This window comes from Geotrypetes seraphini, chromosome 3 (assembly GCF_902459505.1).
Source record: "Geotrypetes seraphini chromosome 3, aGeoSer1.1, whole genome shotgun sequence".
Taxonomy (NCBI): domain Eukaryota; kingdom Metazoa; phylum Chordata; class Amphibia; order Gymnophiona; family Dermophiidae; genus Geotrypetes; species Geotrypetes seraphini.
Genome location: NC_047086.1, coordinates 108,108,517 through 108,124,282, shown reverse-complemented (window position 1 = coordinate 108,124,282; position 15,766 = coordinate 108,108,517). Strand labels below are relative to the sequence as shown.

Here is a 15,766-nt window from a genome sequence, read left to right as displayed (position 1 = left end):
TTCTCGTAGATCTCGGAGAGAGCATGAACTCGCAGGCCTTGAGCATGCGCAGATGCTCAAGGCCCAGCAAAGAAGAGGAGGCCGATCTTCGGGCACCGGCACCAACGCCCAGGACATGCCGGTGCTGAGGCCGAGATGGAAGTAAGAAGCCTGTTCGGGTGGGTCTGGGGGACTTCAGTTTGCGGCAGGGGGGGGGTGCTGGATCACGGGGGGGAGGGTGCCGGATTGTGGGGGCCGCCGCTCGTAAATCGAGGCATGTTCAGTTTCCGAGGCGCCGATTTTGCGAATGTTTTGCTCGTTTTGCAAAACACTCGCAAACCGATGCACTTGTAAACCGAGGTACAACTGTAGTAGGTTTTTAAACCTGATCAATTTCTTATATGAGGTTTCTAAGTGTTTGTTTAGGGGCAAACTATTCCAAAGAGGGGGGGTGGCCTGCATACCAAAACATGAATACCTGGTACAAGCTAAACAAATTTTGAATTTGATAGAAAAACCTATTGTGCTGTGAGGGCTAACCAGAATGGAAAACCTGATGGGTGATGAGTCTTTAAATGGAATATGAAAAGAAACTGGGAGTCAAGTTTTGTCAACCAGAAGGGGAGTAATGTGGCAATATTTCCTTGCTCCATTAAGTAGTTTAGCAAAGGCATTTTAGATCAGTTGTACCCTTCTAATGTGGGACATTTTCAAACTCACCAGTCCTTGAGTTAACAAATTGCCTATAGTTGTTTCAGAAGAAAGAAATGTTTCTTCACGGGATTAGAGACATGTAATAAAAGGTTAGACATCTGTCTGAAATAGTATCTCGAACCTTATCAAAATTCTGAAAAGGAATCTCAGTGCTACTGAGAGATAAGAGACAGAAAGAACTCATACCAGATATGTAAACCGTTTAGGTTTAAATGGTATAGAAATTTTTTAAATAAATCATATTGGTAACAGATTAGAGGGGGGCTCAGTATAACAGCACTGTTTGCAAGCCAGGTTGCAATTTCTTCTAACTTCATGGAAATATTAGAGAACAAATTAGCATAGTGAAGTTTACAGTACTCAGTAACTGGATGTTGTCAGCACAGGTCAAAAAGGTCAATCCTAGTAACTATATTAGGGAAGCTAAGAAAATAGTGGAAAGAATAAGGACCAATAGTGATTTCCGAGGTACTACACAAAGTAGACTATACTGAACAGATCAACAGTCTTAAAAGATGATATTTTCTAGGTAGAAGTAGAACCAGGAAAGCACAGATCCTGAGGTGCGAAGGCCCAAGAGACTTTGAAAGAGGATGGAATAACACCAGGTCAAATGCAGCTGAACGAGTTAATGAGAGTACCAGAACATCTTTGCTTTGGCTAGGCTGGTTTTGACATAATCTAGCATTAGCAAGAAAGATACAGTCAGTGCAATGTTGGGAGTGAAAGCCAGTCTACCTAGAATGAAGGGCATTAGTTTTATGCAATGGAAAAAGAAACAACATCTGGACAGCTGTGTATACTAATGCCCATGGTATGGGAAATAAAGTTCTGGATGCACTGTAGAAGCTATGATTGAAGAGGCTGACTTGGATTTGTAGTCATCAGGGAAATATGGATCATGGAGAACCATGACTGTGATATTGTTATTCCAGGCTATATTCTATTCAGGAAAGACAGGATAGGAAGAAATGGAGGAGTGGCATTATACTGTATGTTAAAGATAACATTAAAGCAATATAATTCCAACACTTACATTTTAAGGAAGAGGCAGTGTGGATTCAACTGGAAACAGAGAATGGGAAATCTATTTACGCTGGTGGGATATATAGTCTTCCTTCATAGGCAAAACAGGTGGCTAGTGATTTGAATTAAAGACATTCAAAACATAGCTATGAAAGGGAAAGTACTATTAATAGGTGATTTCCATATGCCAGATATTGATTGGGGCATCCCTTTTGTGGGGGCATCTAGGGAGATCTTGGATTCTCTACAGGGAGGGCTTTTCTAGCAGTCAGTAATGGAACACATGTGGGATGGGACCATACTGGACATAATGCTTATGAAGGTGTAGAGTGTTTCTGATGTTATAATTTATTCAAAAGTGAAGTTTCTAGACTTAAAAAAACCCCAAACTTTGGCAAGATATGGGAACATCTGCGGGAAGAGGAAGCACACTGGACAAAACTTGTTTTAGGAAAGTACATAAAAGTAAGAGGAAATAATATACTCATCTGTATTAGGTGTTCTTGGAGGACAGCAAGATGAATATGTATACTGGTAGATCATCCAACAAAGCCCAGAACAACAAGTGCTCCCTAACATTCTTCTGGAAGCAGCTAACTGTGTATGCTTGTGTCTTCCTGCCTGGCACCACACAGGACCAGCTTAGTATAGTGAAATAGCTAATGGAATACAACTCCAAGTAGAGGTGTGTGGGGCAGTGTGGATATTCGTCCTGATATCCTTGCATAACAAGTGAGTAACTTTGTCTTCTCTTTAGATAGGATGCCTGCTTGTCTGACCTTGGGACTGAAGGGCTCCCACACATTTGATGTTCTTGCATCAGCTCTCAAAAATATTCAAACAGAGTTTACCATAAGCTGAAAAATTGTGAGAACAACAGACAATGATTCCAAATTTGTGAACGTTTTCTTTGCTGTTGGACAGTATGATGATATATGAGCATTGGGAGCAGTACGGAGCATTCAGTACGCTGGCCTGTGCTAAAAATTACTATCATGATTGTATAAAAGGGGTGGGATGGGGTATATTAGGCAATAACTTTTTTATTTCCACTTAAATAAAATTTTTAATGTGTTCTTCTGTGCAATTATACTTAAGTATTACAAATTATTTTTACTTTTACGTAAGTACTTTAACCAACACTGAATTTAGGTAGAAGTGAGAGATGAATGTATAGACTTAAGACCTCGTTGCAGATATCTGCAAATTTCTTTAAATCAGGCTGACCATTGCGAGCCATGGCGAAAGCTAGAAGGATGCTAGGTTGCATAGGGAGATGTATGGCCAGTAGGAAAAAGGAGGTATTGATGCCTCTGTATAAGACTCTAGTGAGACCTCATTTAAAATATTGTGTACAATTCTGGAGGCCACTCCTTCAAAAAGATATAAAAAGGATGGAGTCGGTCCAGAGGACTAAAGTGGCGTGGTGGTCTTCGTGATAAGGCATATGGGGACAGAATTAAAGATCTCAATCTGTATACTTTGGAGGAAAGGCGGGAGAGGGGAGATATGATAGAGTCATTTAAATACCTGCATAATATAAATGTGCATGAGTTGAGTCTTTTTCATTTGAAAGGAAACTGCAATGAGAGGGCATAGGATCAAGTTAAGAAGTGATAGGCTCTGGAGTAATCTAAGGAAATACTTTTTTACGGAAAGGGTGGTAGATGCATGGAACAGTCTCCTGGAGGAAGTGGTGGAAACAGAGACTGTGTCCAAATTCAAGAGGGCCTGGGATAGGCACGTGGGATCTCAGAGAAAGAAAGAGATGATGGTTACTGTGGATGGGCAGACTAGATGGGCTATTTGGCCTTTATATGCTGTCATATTTCTACGTTTCTATGTAATCCCAACATAGGCATATAGGAAATGAAATCTATGAGCCAAGTAGACTGTATTTACCAATGACAGCTGGATTCAACCTGTTGGGGTATAAACCCCCCAAAAAAAACCAAATGCTGGATGGACTTTCTATGGGCTTCAGTTTACTCCAGACAGAAGACCAAGGATCTCCTGCAGTCCAGAATATGCAATGCTCTTTCACTTTTATGGCCATGGAATCCTGGAAAAATTGTTGGCAGAACAATTGACTGGTTAATATGAAATTGTGACATTACCTTAGGAGGGAACTTAAGATGAGTGTGCAGAACCATTCTATTATTGTAGAATTTCTAAGGTATAAAGCTCACTGACTCTTTGAAGGCCAAAGTGAACACCACCAAAAGCTGGGCCTTCCAGGTCAGGTACATCATATGACAGATATCAAGTGGGTTGAATAGAGTAGACAATTTTGAGATCCCATGATACTGTTGGGGGCTTGATGGGAAGTTTTAGTACAAATATGCTCTTTATGAAATGAACTAAGAGCTGAGCAAATATGGGCTTACCTTTACATGATAAGTTCTAACTGCACTAAAATGAACTTTTTAGAGTTGGCCTTGAGTGTCTCACAAACGTTTTGTCATCAAGTTGACGTCTGTCCATGCACAGAGGCCATCCATATGGGGCCCTCAACTTGCTGACCCTGAAATTGGTCTGCCAGTATGTGTGTGTGTGTGTGTGTGTGTGCACACGCATGGGGGGGATGTAGAGAGGAGGAGAGGTATCAGCGCCAGCTGACTTGCTACTGGATGTGTCTCAAGCCGCGAGAGGCATGTCCTGCTAGCGCATCTCCTCCTCACCAGCATCTCGCCGCACACCCAGAATCTTACCGCAGCACACAGTTTGTGATACAATGTGTTAGACAGATGTAAAATGTACTCTGGCAGTTTTTGTAGGGCATGAAAAGGGATCTAGAATCTTTTTCTCACACCAGACAGCAAATCTCTTTCACTTGAAACAGAATGACCTAGTGGAATCTCTTCCAGAAGCAAGCAGATCTAAGGAGACAACCAAGATGTGAGGGCCAGGGACTGGAAGTTGGGATGTAAGAAGAATCCCTCATTCTGAGAGATGAGGGTTGAAAAGCATTCCAGTCTCTATGTGTCTTCAGAGGCTATCCCTGGAAGTAGAGAAAACCAGATCTCATGTGGCCTGTATGAAGAAATAAGTATTGGTTTTAGGTGAGTTTTCGCATTGGAGACGTATAGGAGGATATGCATACAGAAAACCTGACCCCAATTTAGGAAAAAGGAATCTGAGGCTAGTTTGCCATGTGATCTCAGTCTGGAGCAAAACTGGGAGACTTCATTGAACAAAACGATGATAAGATCTACCATGGAGGATGCCCCACTCTCAGATAATCCCAGGCAATACCACAAAGATCATTCGTGTGGTTGCATGATTTGGATCGGTTTTGTCTGTCAGACAGTTTTCTTCCCTGTCAGGAAAGTGGCTAGGAGTACCATCCCATGGGAGATGGCTCAATGCCACATCCTGACCACTGCGTGGCACTATTTCCCTGCTGCTTTACATAGTACATCACAATCTGTTTAATGCCTCCAATTCCCATTTCTGCCAAGCCATAATTGGCATTTTAAAATGTCCCTAAATAGATATGCTTTTAAGGTTTTATTTTAATATCTGATAGAATGGTTCCATTTCGAGAAACTGTAATACCGGTACTTTGAAACCTAAATAGAATGACAAAATATGTCTATCTAAATGACAAGATTTAATAAGCAGATTCTGCTTTGATGATCATAGTAATCCTAGTGAAGATTAAGGTATTAGAAAGAGAGAGTGGTGCTCCAGTATAATAAACTTTGTATACAAGTATCTGTTTTCTTACAAGCTAAAATGAAAATATATAATGGATATCTGTGTAACATTGTGAAGTTTTTTCACAGATCTGAAGGAAGCCTTATTCTCAGAAACTAGACACAGATCTCTTAAGGGCACTGTTAAGCTGAGCAGGAGTCCTCCACCTATACTCCTACCAGGGGAATGGAGCGTTTCAGTGTGGGATGTTTAATCACAGCTGTTTCATTGCGGCCCTTTAAGAGTGGGCCATTTCACTGCACTGATTTGGCCCCCACCCAGCTCACCTAAATGTGCAGCTCATGAGAAGTCTGACAGATGCAGAGTCTGACAGTTGCTGTCCTGAGTCAGTCCCATCGTGCGGAGTCCCCATCCCCCCCGCCACCTAGATCACCTGAAGAGCCAAGGAGTCTGACAGATGCTGACCACATTCTGTCTCAGATAACTTTATTGAAGCACCAGTTGGGGGCGAGGGGGTATTGCCTCCCTTTCAAACGTTGAAGCAATTGGGCCTGAATCACCAGTAGGGGTGATGGGGGGCAATGCCCCCTCTTTCACCAGTCCAGTTGGGCAAGAAGCACCAGTGTGTGTGTGTGGGGGGGGGGGGGCAATGGGGCTTGCCCCGGAAGCCCTCTTTAACCAATTCAATTGGGACTTAAACACCAATGTGTGTGTGTTTGTGTGTGTAGGAGGGAAAAGCATTCTTTCACCAAGATATTTGTGCAAAGGGATGGCAGCTTCAGCACAGTAAGCGCTCATCAGCGATTAAATGGCCATGGTAAAACTGTCATGCTAAACTGGGCATGCTGAAACTGCTGCACTGAATTGTATTAGACCCCCTACCGGGGGCGAGGGGAGGAGTGAAGTTTCATTATCACATTTTCAATTGTGAAGGACAAGCAAACTCTGCAGGACTCTAGGGTATCTGCCTGTATCTAGTAATTGAAAACACGATATTGAAGCACCGCTCCCTACCCCTACCCAGAGGCAATGTGATTGGAGGACTACCGCTCAGTTAAAATGGAACAGTGATTAAGGGGGAGGGGGGTGTCCATTGTGGTATCTAGTAGATTAACACAGAATTCAGAATACCTCGGCCAGGATTCTGCAGAAAATTCCAATTAAGTTCTTAGAACAGCAGCATATTCCCAAAATAGGTTACAAAAGCAATCTTAACTTTTCACTATAAAAATATAACCCTGTCCTGACCAAATTTGACAAAGTCTACAGGAATCACAAGAATCCAAATGCAAGTATTAGAATGGGAGCTGCACCTTGTACTGCTCATTTCATAGATTCTGACAGCTTGTCAGTCTCTTCAGGCATTTTAAAATAATTTCCAGATTATAAAAGTAAATGTTCTAGAAAAAGGATGGCTGGTAATAACATTTCAAATTACAACCAGGACAAAATTCCTAGACCATAGCTGTGATATATATATTTTTTAAATATCAAAAGTTTATACAAGCTGCCTAGAAAGCAATTTAGGGAAACTATACAGTAAGTAAAAGATTCTTATGGGTACCTACCACAGCTGAGAAGTTATGTAAAATGTCACATCTATAATAATTTTTATACATATCTGATGGCATGATACATAGTTAAAACAGGCTCACAAAGCAAATATAGAATATTATTCCATAGTACCTTATTTCTCAATAACCACTTTTGATGTCAACTAAAATGGATTTTAAGCTAAGCAGAAAGAACTGCCAGTAGCTCTGAAAAGTTCCCTTATATTACAAAGCACTACTGCTGAATAATGACAATTTAGTGGCATAAGCTGAAAAATCCAAATCTATCATTACCACCAAATTTTAACCTGTGTTTTATCCTTTTAAAATTGATGGCAATGTAAATAAGAAAAAAAATTACTATGCTTTAGTGCTGACAATTAGCCAGCTTATTTTGGGCTCTTTTTATAAAGCCATGTTAGGCTTTTTTATCACCAGCCGCGGCAGTATTAGCTCTGCCGCTCATAGAATTCCTATGAGTGTCGGAGCTAATACCACCATGACTGGTAGTAAAAGCCTAACACAGCTTTGTAAAAGGGGGAAGGGGAGGGGGCCTGAAATATTATTCCCAAGTTCAGAAAAGTACAGCAGCCTAAGTTTCCCAAGTACACTGAGAACCTTGCAGAAAATGTGCTCTTCTCTGACAGTTCAGAGGTAGAAGAAATGGAGACAGCCTAGCTCTGTCTCCAAACCTATCAACATAAGGTTCAGGCAAAATGCCTGTTAGAAAGCCTTGCACTTTCCCGGACATCCACAGGGGGAGCCCAAGAGAGCCTCAGAGCAGTGCAAGCACACAGATAGTAGACTGTGGCTCACATACTGAAAAGCCAGCAGTGTTTGTTCCAGTTAGAGAGGACAAGGAGAAGGGATGGTTCTCTCTCTACTGCTCAGCCAGCCCATCCAGAGCAACCTAATAATCTGGAATTCATGAAGGTAGAGGAAATAGTTCCATGCCAAGAAGCTGAAGCTCTACCTGAGGAGGAATGGATGGAACTCTGTGAGGAGGCATTTACATCAGCAGAAGCTATGGAGGTTGGAATTGCTTGCAAAGTCTTCTGACTTTAAGGGCTCATTTTACGAAGCCGCGTTAGCGGCTTTATCGCACGCACCTTTTTAGCACTTGCTAACCCTCGCGCTAGCCAAAAAACTGCCGCCTGCTCAAGAGGAGGCAGCTAGCCGGCAAATTAGCACGCGCTATTACGCGCATTAAACCGCTAACGCGGCTTTGTAAAAGGAGCCCTAAATCTATGCTTGTTTGTTTTTTTCTGCTGGAAGTTTTCTATGAACAGTTTTCTTCATTGCTGTTTTGGGAGTTCCTGAGTGACCAGTGCTTTATAGCCAAGAACTTTGATATGGAATATTTTTTTTTTTGTTTGCTTGACTGAATATGCCCTAGCACTGCTGTAGCCTCATTCAGGGCGGGGGCAGGACACATTCTTGCGCTTACTGGGATTGAGGCACTAACAGTTTTGGTTTTGTGCTGACAATGCTTTTCTTTGGAGAATTATATACTTTTTGAATGAAGTAATTCAAGGGATTTGAGAACTGATTTTTGGGGAGAAGTTTGTCAAGACCTTGGGTGGGATTGTTTGAATGCTTTGTAAGCTGTGAGGACAAACTTATCAATTTTTCTGCCTCAGCTCAGGACAAGAGCTGAAGGCTTCCTTAACATTTTCTTTTATATTTGTATTTTGGAAAGCTATGCAAGGCGTGGTAATATGCTAAAGTAGCTAGACTTGTGCTCCATCTTGAGCAGGCCTGATTTGAGGGCCAGAGTAAAGCTTAGGCCCAGGTGAGGCCTAGATTCTGCAGTCTGTGCTGGATTGATATAGGGCACAGTGACATTTGTAAATCCTGAACTACTGTTAACCTGGATTTTTTTTTTCTACAAGTTTTGAGTTTGGCCATTTTTTGTTTTGACCTATTGTGGATTGTAAATCCTGAACTGCTGTTAACCTGGATTTTTTTTTCTACAAGTTTTGTGTTTGGCTATTTTTGTTTTGAACTATTGTGGAATGAAAATCCTGAACAATAATCCTGCAAGGATTGAAAACACAGTATTTGGTGTGTGGCTGGTTTCAAGATTCTTTTGGATCTTATTTGATACCTTGCCTGTAGGGCTGGTCTCCTTATTGAGCAGCGCGCCTCTAGTAGTAAATCTGGATCTACTAGGGACGCTATCAGTCCAACCAGGGCCCGGTGGCCACAATATATATATACTAGTCTTATAGCCCGTTACATTAATGGGTGCTAGAATATATGTGTGTGTGTCTGTCTTTATTTCTTTCTCTCTCTCTCTCCTTAGCCGCTTTCTGTATTTCTGTCTTTCTTTCAGTCTTTCTTTTTCCTCGGCTGTCCACCCATTCTCCCTTCCTTTTACCTTCCCTGTGTCCAACACCACCCCTTCACTGCTCCCCCTTATCCAGCAGCAGCTCTTCTCCCTTTTTTTAATCTCCCCCTGTCCAGCAGCACCTCTTTCCTGTCCCCCTGTCCAGCAGTAGGCCTCCCTTCCTTTTTCTCCCCCGTCTCTTCCCCTTTCCATCAGCACCTCTTTCCTGCTCCCCCGTCCAGCAGTAAGCCTCCCTTCCTTTATCTTCCCCCCTAGCACCTCTTTCCTGCTCCCCCGTTCAGGAGTAGGCCTCCCTTCCTTTTTCTTCCCCCTTCTCTTCCCTTGTCCAGCAGCACCCCTTTCCTCACCTGTGCCCACCGCCGACGGCTGCGGCGGCCTGCAGGCGCCAAGAGCCGCCACAGCTGACAGCCTCCACGCCGCCTGAAACCAACAAAACCCTAAGCAGTGCATGAGCCCTCCTACCTGCGGGGACCTACAGCGCACGGAAATGGCAGCATGCAGGTAAGAGTGCGCATGCGCGGCTTAGGGTTTTGTTATATTATATATATATATATATATATACACACACTGTATATACACATTTACTTTTCTAAGTCCTACCCATAGGAAACCCTCTGTTTTGTTTGGGTAAACCAATGCACATACAGGATTGTATGTACCATGCTTTTATCATTATACAGTCCAAGCAATTAAGAGACATTTTAAAATGATATTAAAATGAACTGTTATTAAATGTCATTTCCATGCATTCAACTTCCCTAACATTACTTTTGCCCTCTTAGGGGCCCTTTTACAAAGCTGTGGTAAGCACTAAGAATGCTTACCGCAGCAAGAAAAAGGGTGTACTGAGGCCTTCCACTCTAATTTTGCAGGTCTAGTGCAAAGATCTGCCATAATCCTGTTCCCCAGCCCTTCAACAGCCCTGCCAATTAAAGCATGAATGCACATTAAACGACATATGAAAACTCAAATAAGAAAACCTTCCTTTTCCTTCAGAGTCCCATCCACCCCACTCCAATACTATTTAAGATGTTAGAGATCTTGCTTATGCCACAAAAGAATGTAGCTTCAGGTTCAGACTAAATAGTGCAACATCTGGACTAAATTCACTGTTCAAATCAGCAGTCAGACAAATTAGTAATAGAAAAAATAAAAATGTTATGTATCAGACTGCACTGTGCCGACTCACAAGATTCACTTTGATCCTTCTTTATAAATTGTGACCCAAATGCATTCTCCACTTTAGAATGGTACTTGGCTACTACGTACACATACCAGGTCAGGAATAACACTTAAATAACATGACCTATCCTCAGAACATTTACAACAAAAACATTTAGCTAATCTTTTTGTAGTATTGACCTTGCTGGTCTACAGAGTAAGAGGAAAAAATCAATATAGCATGGTTGTGAACTTCCACTTGCACTCAGCTTTCTTTAAATAATTTTACAGGATCTTTTTTTCCCTAGCTGAGGCTTCTTTGTTTTGAAAACTTACAAGTACTGAAATGAAACTAAATTGAAAGGGGTTTATTTATTATTCAGAGAAATAAAACACTACCACTGTTTCCTTCATGCATTGAATACTAAAGTCACAATACTGCAATACCACATGAATGCATATTAAATGCCAGGACTGGTATCCTGCATGCGACGCATATTTTCACATAAAGCAAAACAGAGCCAAAATGTGCCTGGTGATGTGTTTCAGATGCAAATTTATTCAAAGTAACTCAATAATATTCAAATAGATGAACACAAATTGAGAAATATTTGCCATGAAAGCTAACTGCTTCAAAAAGTCTAGTTAAATCCCACTGTTTGCATCAGTAGACTAGCAAACCTGACAATGTTCTCAGCCATGTATCTCCTCCTGATGATATTTAGAAGGGGTTTGAAACCCCAAGTTCAAAACTGCACCAGCACCAAATGAGCATTGTTTGAAAATCCCTTCTCATACCCAAAACTTCTGTATATGCCCCTCTTCAGCATCCCTTCATGCAAAATTTTTAAGTCCTGACTTTGGTGCACAGTCCCCACCCCTTTCCCATAGCACTACAAATCAAGACATCATTTCTGTCTGGAGAGGGGAGTTAGACAAGGATGTCCATTATCTCCTTTTCTGTTTGATATTGTATTAGAACCCTTGTTATTGGCTATTCAACAGGCAGAGGAGATACAGGGTATTCCTTACGCAGGTTGGGAGTATAAGGTCTCTGCGTACGCATATAACATTTTGCTTCATTTGAGAAATCCTGAAACAACCATTCCACATTTACTAGATTTGATTGAAAGATTTTGAAAATTTTCAGGCTATAAAATAAATTGGAGTAAATCAGAAATTCTTCTGCTAAATGTCCATTGCCCAAAAGGATTGTTTGATTCATTCCCCTTTCTTTGGAAGGAAGAGGGTATAAAGTATTTAGGAATTTGGATTTATAAAACACTGGAGGAAACAATGAAAGTAAATGAAAAATCTTTATTGCTAAAGGTCACGGAGATGAGTGAGCAATGGAACCCCTTATATCTGTCTTGGTGGGGGAGAGTCCAAACAGTTAAGATGATGATTTTGCCTGTAGTTTGCTACCAAATGGGTATGTTACCAATGTTTTTTCAGGGGCCTTTTTATAAAAAGTTAAATAGTATTCTCACCAAATTTATTTGGCTAGGGAAAACTGTGAGAGTTGCTCTAGTATCTTTACAAAGATCAATTGCAGAGGGTGGGGTAAATTTCCCCAACTTTTATAGGTACCATCAAGCCTATATAATGCGTCAAGGTATGTATTGGATCCTCCCTGAGCTCATGGAAAATCTTCCAGATTGGTTATGGTTGGAATAGCAACTCCTGTCTCCATTGAGATTATGTCACGTTTTTAGTATCAAGGACAATAGGATAAGGACAATAGAATTTTAATGGACACTTGGAAGACATTAAAATTTATTACTAATTTAACAGATATTCCAATTCATAAATCCACTTGTCCAGTTCCTTTGGTTGAACCCCAAGATTCAAATTGGCAGGTTTAAGGTCATCTGGAAGTACTGGATGAAGGCGGGCATACATACTTTAGACAATGTAGTATTAGATGGAAAGCTGCTTGAGTTTTCATGACTGCAACAAAAATTTGGTATTGCTAAAACTCAAAGTTATAGGTGGTTGCAGTTGAAGCAGGCCATTCAGGAGGGGTTCCCTGATTGGAAAAATCTTAAAAATCATTATAGTTTGCTGTTCCTGTGCTTCCAGGCAGATTTCCTGGGTCACCATGCCGCTCAGTGGTATAAATTAATATCTGGATTTTTTAATAAGAAACCAAAGATTGGTCTTTGTGACATTTGGAGCATTGAGATAAAGCAACAGATTACTGCGTCTCAATGGCCACAAATTTGGACTTGGAGGATGAAATGTATGGTGTCTGCATCTATGAGAAAATCATGGTTTTTCTTATTACATAGAGCTTTTTAGACCCCAGTTCGTTTACATAAAGTAGATAGTTCCAAATCTAATAGATCAGGGGTGTCCAATGTCAGTCCTTGAGGGCCGCAATCCAGTCGGGTTTTCAGGATTTCCCCAATGAATATGCATGAGATCTATTAGCATACAATGAAAGCAGTGCATACAAATAGACCTCATGTATATTCATTGGGGAAATCCTGAAAATCCGACTGGACTGCGGCCCTCGAGGACCGACATTGGACACCCCTGTAATAGATGCTGGCACTGTCATCTAGAACCTGGGGCGTTAGATCATTTGTTATACTATTGTCCCTTGGTATTGAAATTATGGAGATCTATTTGGGATCAAGTTAATAATTTATTGGAGAATCCAGTGGCACTATCATATGATAGCATTTTATTTGGTACATTTATGAGAGTGAAGTCAACTATCTGTGAGAAGTAACAAACTTCTCTTTATAATGACAGGGATTGCCATGCAGCTTATTTTAAAAAATTAGAAAAATTGGGATAGACTAAATTACACATTCTGGTGGGAATCCCTTTGTTATATTTTTAAAATGGAGCGGTTTATGGTCATTCAGCAGGGAAATTACAAGAAATTTATGGATGTTTGGGAACCATTAACTAAATACTGTAAGGACTGATCTCTTTAGATGTCCCTTTAAATATACACATCCAGGCTAGGAGGGTGGGGGAGGGGGATAAGTTTTGGAATTGGTTTAAGGGGTATGTATTGATTGCTCTTGAAGGTATTTATTTATTGGTTAATAGGTGGAAGGGTGAGGGAAATAATTTTTTTTTATAAATTATTGTAAGTTTAATGTGGTTTAATTTTAATATTCTCTGTAAGTGTATTAATTATGGTGTACTTCTGTAGTTTAAAAATTGAATAAAGAATTTTTTTTAAAAAGAAATCATTTAAAACTTTTAGGATAAACAATTAAACTTAGTTCTATTTACATGTCGCCACTTGGATGCCAAAGTACCTTTTTTTTTTTTACTGCTGGATATATAACTTTCACACCCTAATTACACATCTTTTTTTTTTTTTTTTTGCAAACATATTACTTTGGCCAGTTTAGCTATTTTGCAAATAAAATTATGTGTACAATATTTATGCAGCCAGCACTACCACAGAGTGTATAATTGGTGTTATGCATTGACCCTGCATAGCACTGTCTTGTAAATATGGATTTAAATGCCATGCAAAAATAAAGAGGGAAATGGTTAAGAACCAGTAACGATGAAATAATTCTCAGAGAAATTCATCTTAAACATATTTGCCAAGATGTAAATAAATAACTAAGCATGACAGCACAAAATTAAGGGCTCCTTTTACTAAGGTGCGCTAGCGTTTTTAGCGCATGCAGGATATTACCGCGTGCTACGTGGCTAGAACTAACGCCAGCTCAATGCTGGAATTAGTGTCTAGCGCGCAGGGCAACATAGCATGCACTATTCTACGTGTTAATGTCCTAACACAGCTTCGTAAAAGGGGCCCTAAGTCGTAAAAAACATACAAACCCCAAGAAGGACATATCAATCAGGAATTGGAAGGCCACCTTCTGGCAGTCTACAGCAGGATGCCAAAGTTATTTTCTTGAGTACGGTATACATACTGTTACTGCTAATCTTTGTGCAATCGATAGCAGAGTATGCCAGGTCTTCAACCAAACCACACTTTATTAACAACCAATAGTGTAACACATGTAGAAATGGATCATATAACAACACGGGCCGTGTTTCGGCTAAAAAGCCTACATCAGGAGTCCCGATGAGTGACAAACCAGATAAATAAACAATATTCATAAAAAGTAATAAAATGGTTATCTGTTTTGTCACTCACCAGGACTCCTGATGCAGGCTTTTTATCCAAAACCCGGCTAATCTTTGCAAAAGAAATCTAGTGCATTCCCTAGTCTTGATTTCATTACTTAATATACCACTTAGTACAATTAAGGCCCTCTTACTAAGGTACACTAAGAGGGGCATAATCGAAAAGGACGTCTAAGTCCGTTTGTGTCCAACTCGCAAGTCGTCCAAAGTAAAAAACAGCCTAAGACACATTTTCGAAAAACACGTCCAAAATTTTTTTCCTTTCGAAAATCGTCTAATTATACATCCATCTTTATATCACATTTCCGTCAACTTTTCATTCAAGTCCAAAATGCCTAGAACAAGCCCTGTTGGACGTGGAAGGGGTCTGCAAAGTGATGGACTGCACACCCAGACATGCCACCTAAATAGTGGGGTACCTTACAGGGCACTGCTGTGAACTTCACAAAAAGGGTGCCATGTCTTCTCCTCACTACAAATCCCTTATAGGTCATGGTGAGCCCTCCAAACCACCTCCAGAATCCCCTAGACCCACTTATCTACCACCCCAATAGCCCTTATGTCTGAAGGAGCCAATATAAAAGGGTTTTGGGGTGTTTAGGGGAGTGCACATGTTTAAGTATCAATGCAGTGATTACAGGGGCTTATGGGCATGGGTTCTCCTCTCTATGGGTCCCTAACCCACCCCCAAGATGACTTAAGCTGCCTCTGTGCTGGACGACTAGGCTTTCCTATGCCAGGCGGCCAGGTGATGATGGTCTGGAGGCTGAATTTTAAAGGTGTGATTAATATTTTTATGGGGGGGGGGCGGTGATCACTGGGGTAGTGTGTGGGGGGTCTGTTTTATGTGTTTGCAGTGCTTATCTGATGACTTTAGGTGGGTTTTTGTGACTTAGACCATGTTTTAGATGGTCTAAGTCACAACGTCCAAATTCCGTTGATCGTGGGCTGTATAACTTTCGGTTACACATGCTGTACGACTAAGTCTAAGCTGGCCCACGTCCCGCCCACCTCCCGCCCTCGACACATCTCCCGAAATGCCCTGTTTAGCTTTGGTCGTTCAGCGGCACTATGAAGGCCTAGGTCGTTTAGAAATACGTCCAAAACCCATTTTTAGTATCGGCACTTGGACGTATTTGGAAATATTCGTCCAAGTGCCGACTTAGGCCGGTTTTTGGATGTTTTTCTCTTT

The 15,766-nt window shown here is 41.0% G+C and overlaps 1 protein-coding gene across 13 annotated transcripts in view; it reads right to left on the bottom strand.

Moving 5' to 3' along the window:
• The window catches only part of KLHL29 (kelch like family member 29), a 775,329-nt gene that overhangs the window by 470,166 nt on the left and 289,397 nt on the right, over positions 1 to 15,766 (bottom strand). The window lies entirely within an intron of this gene.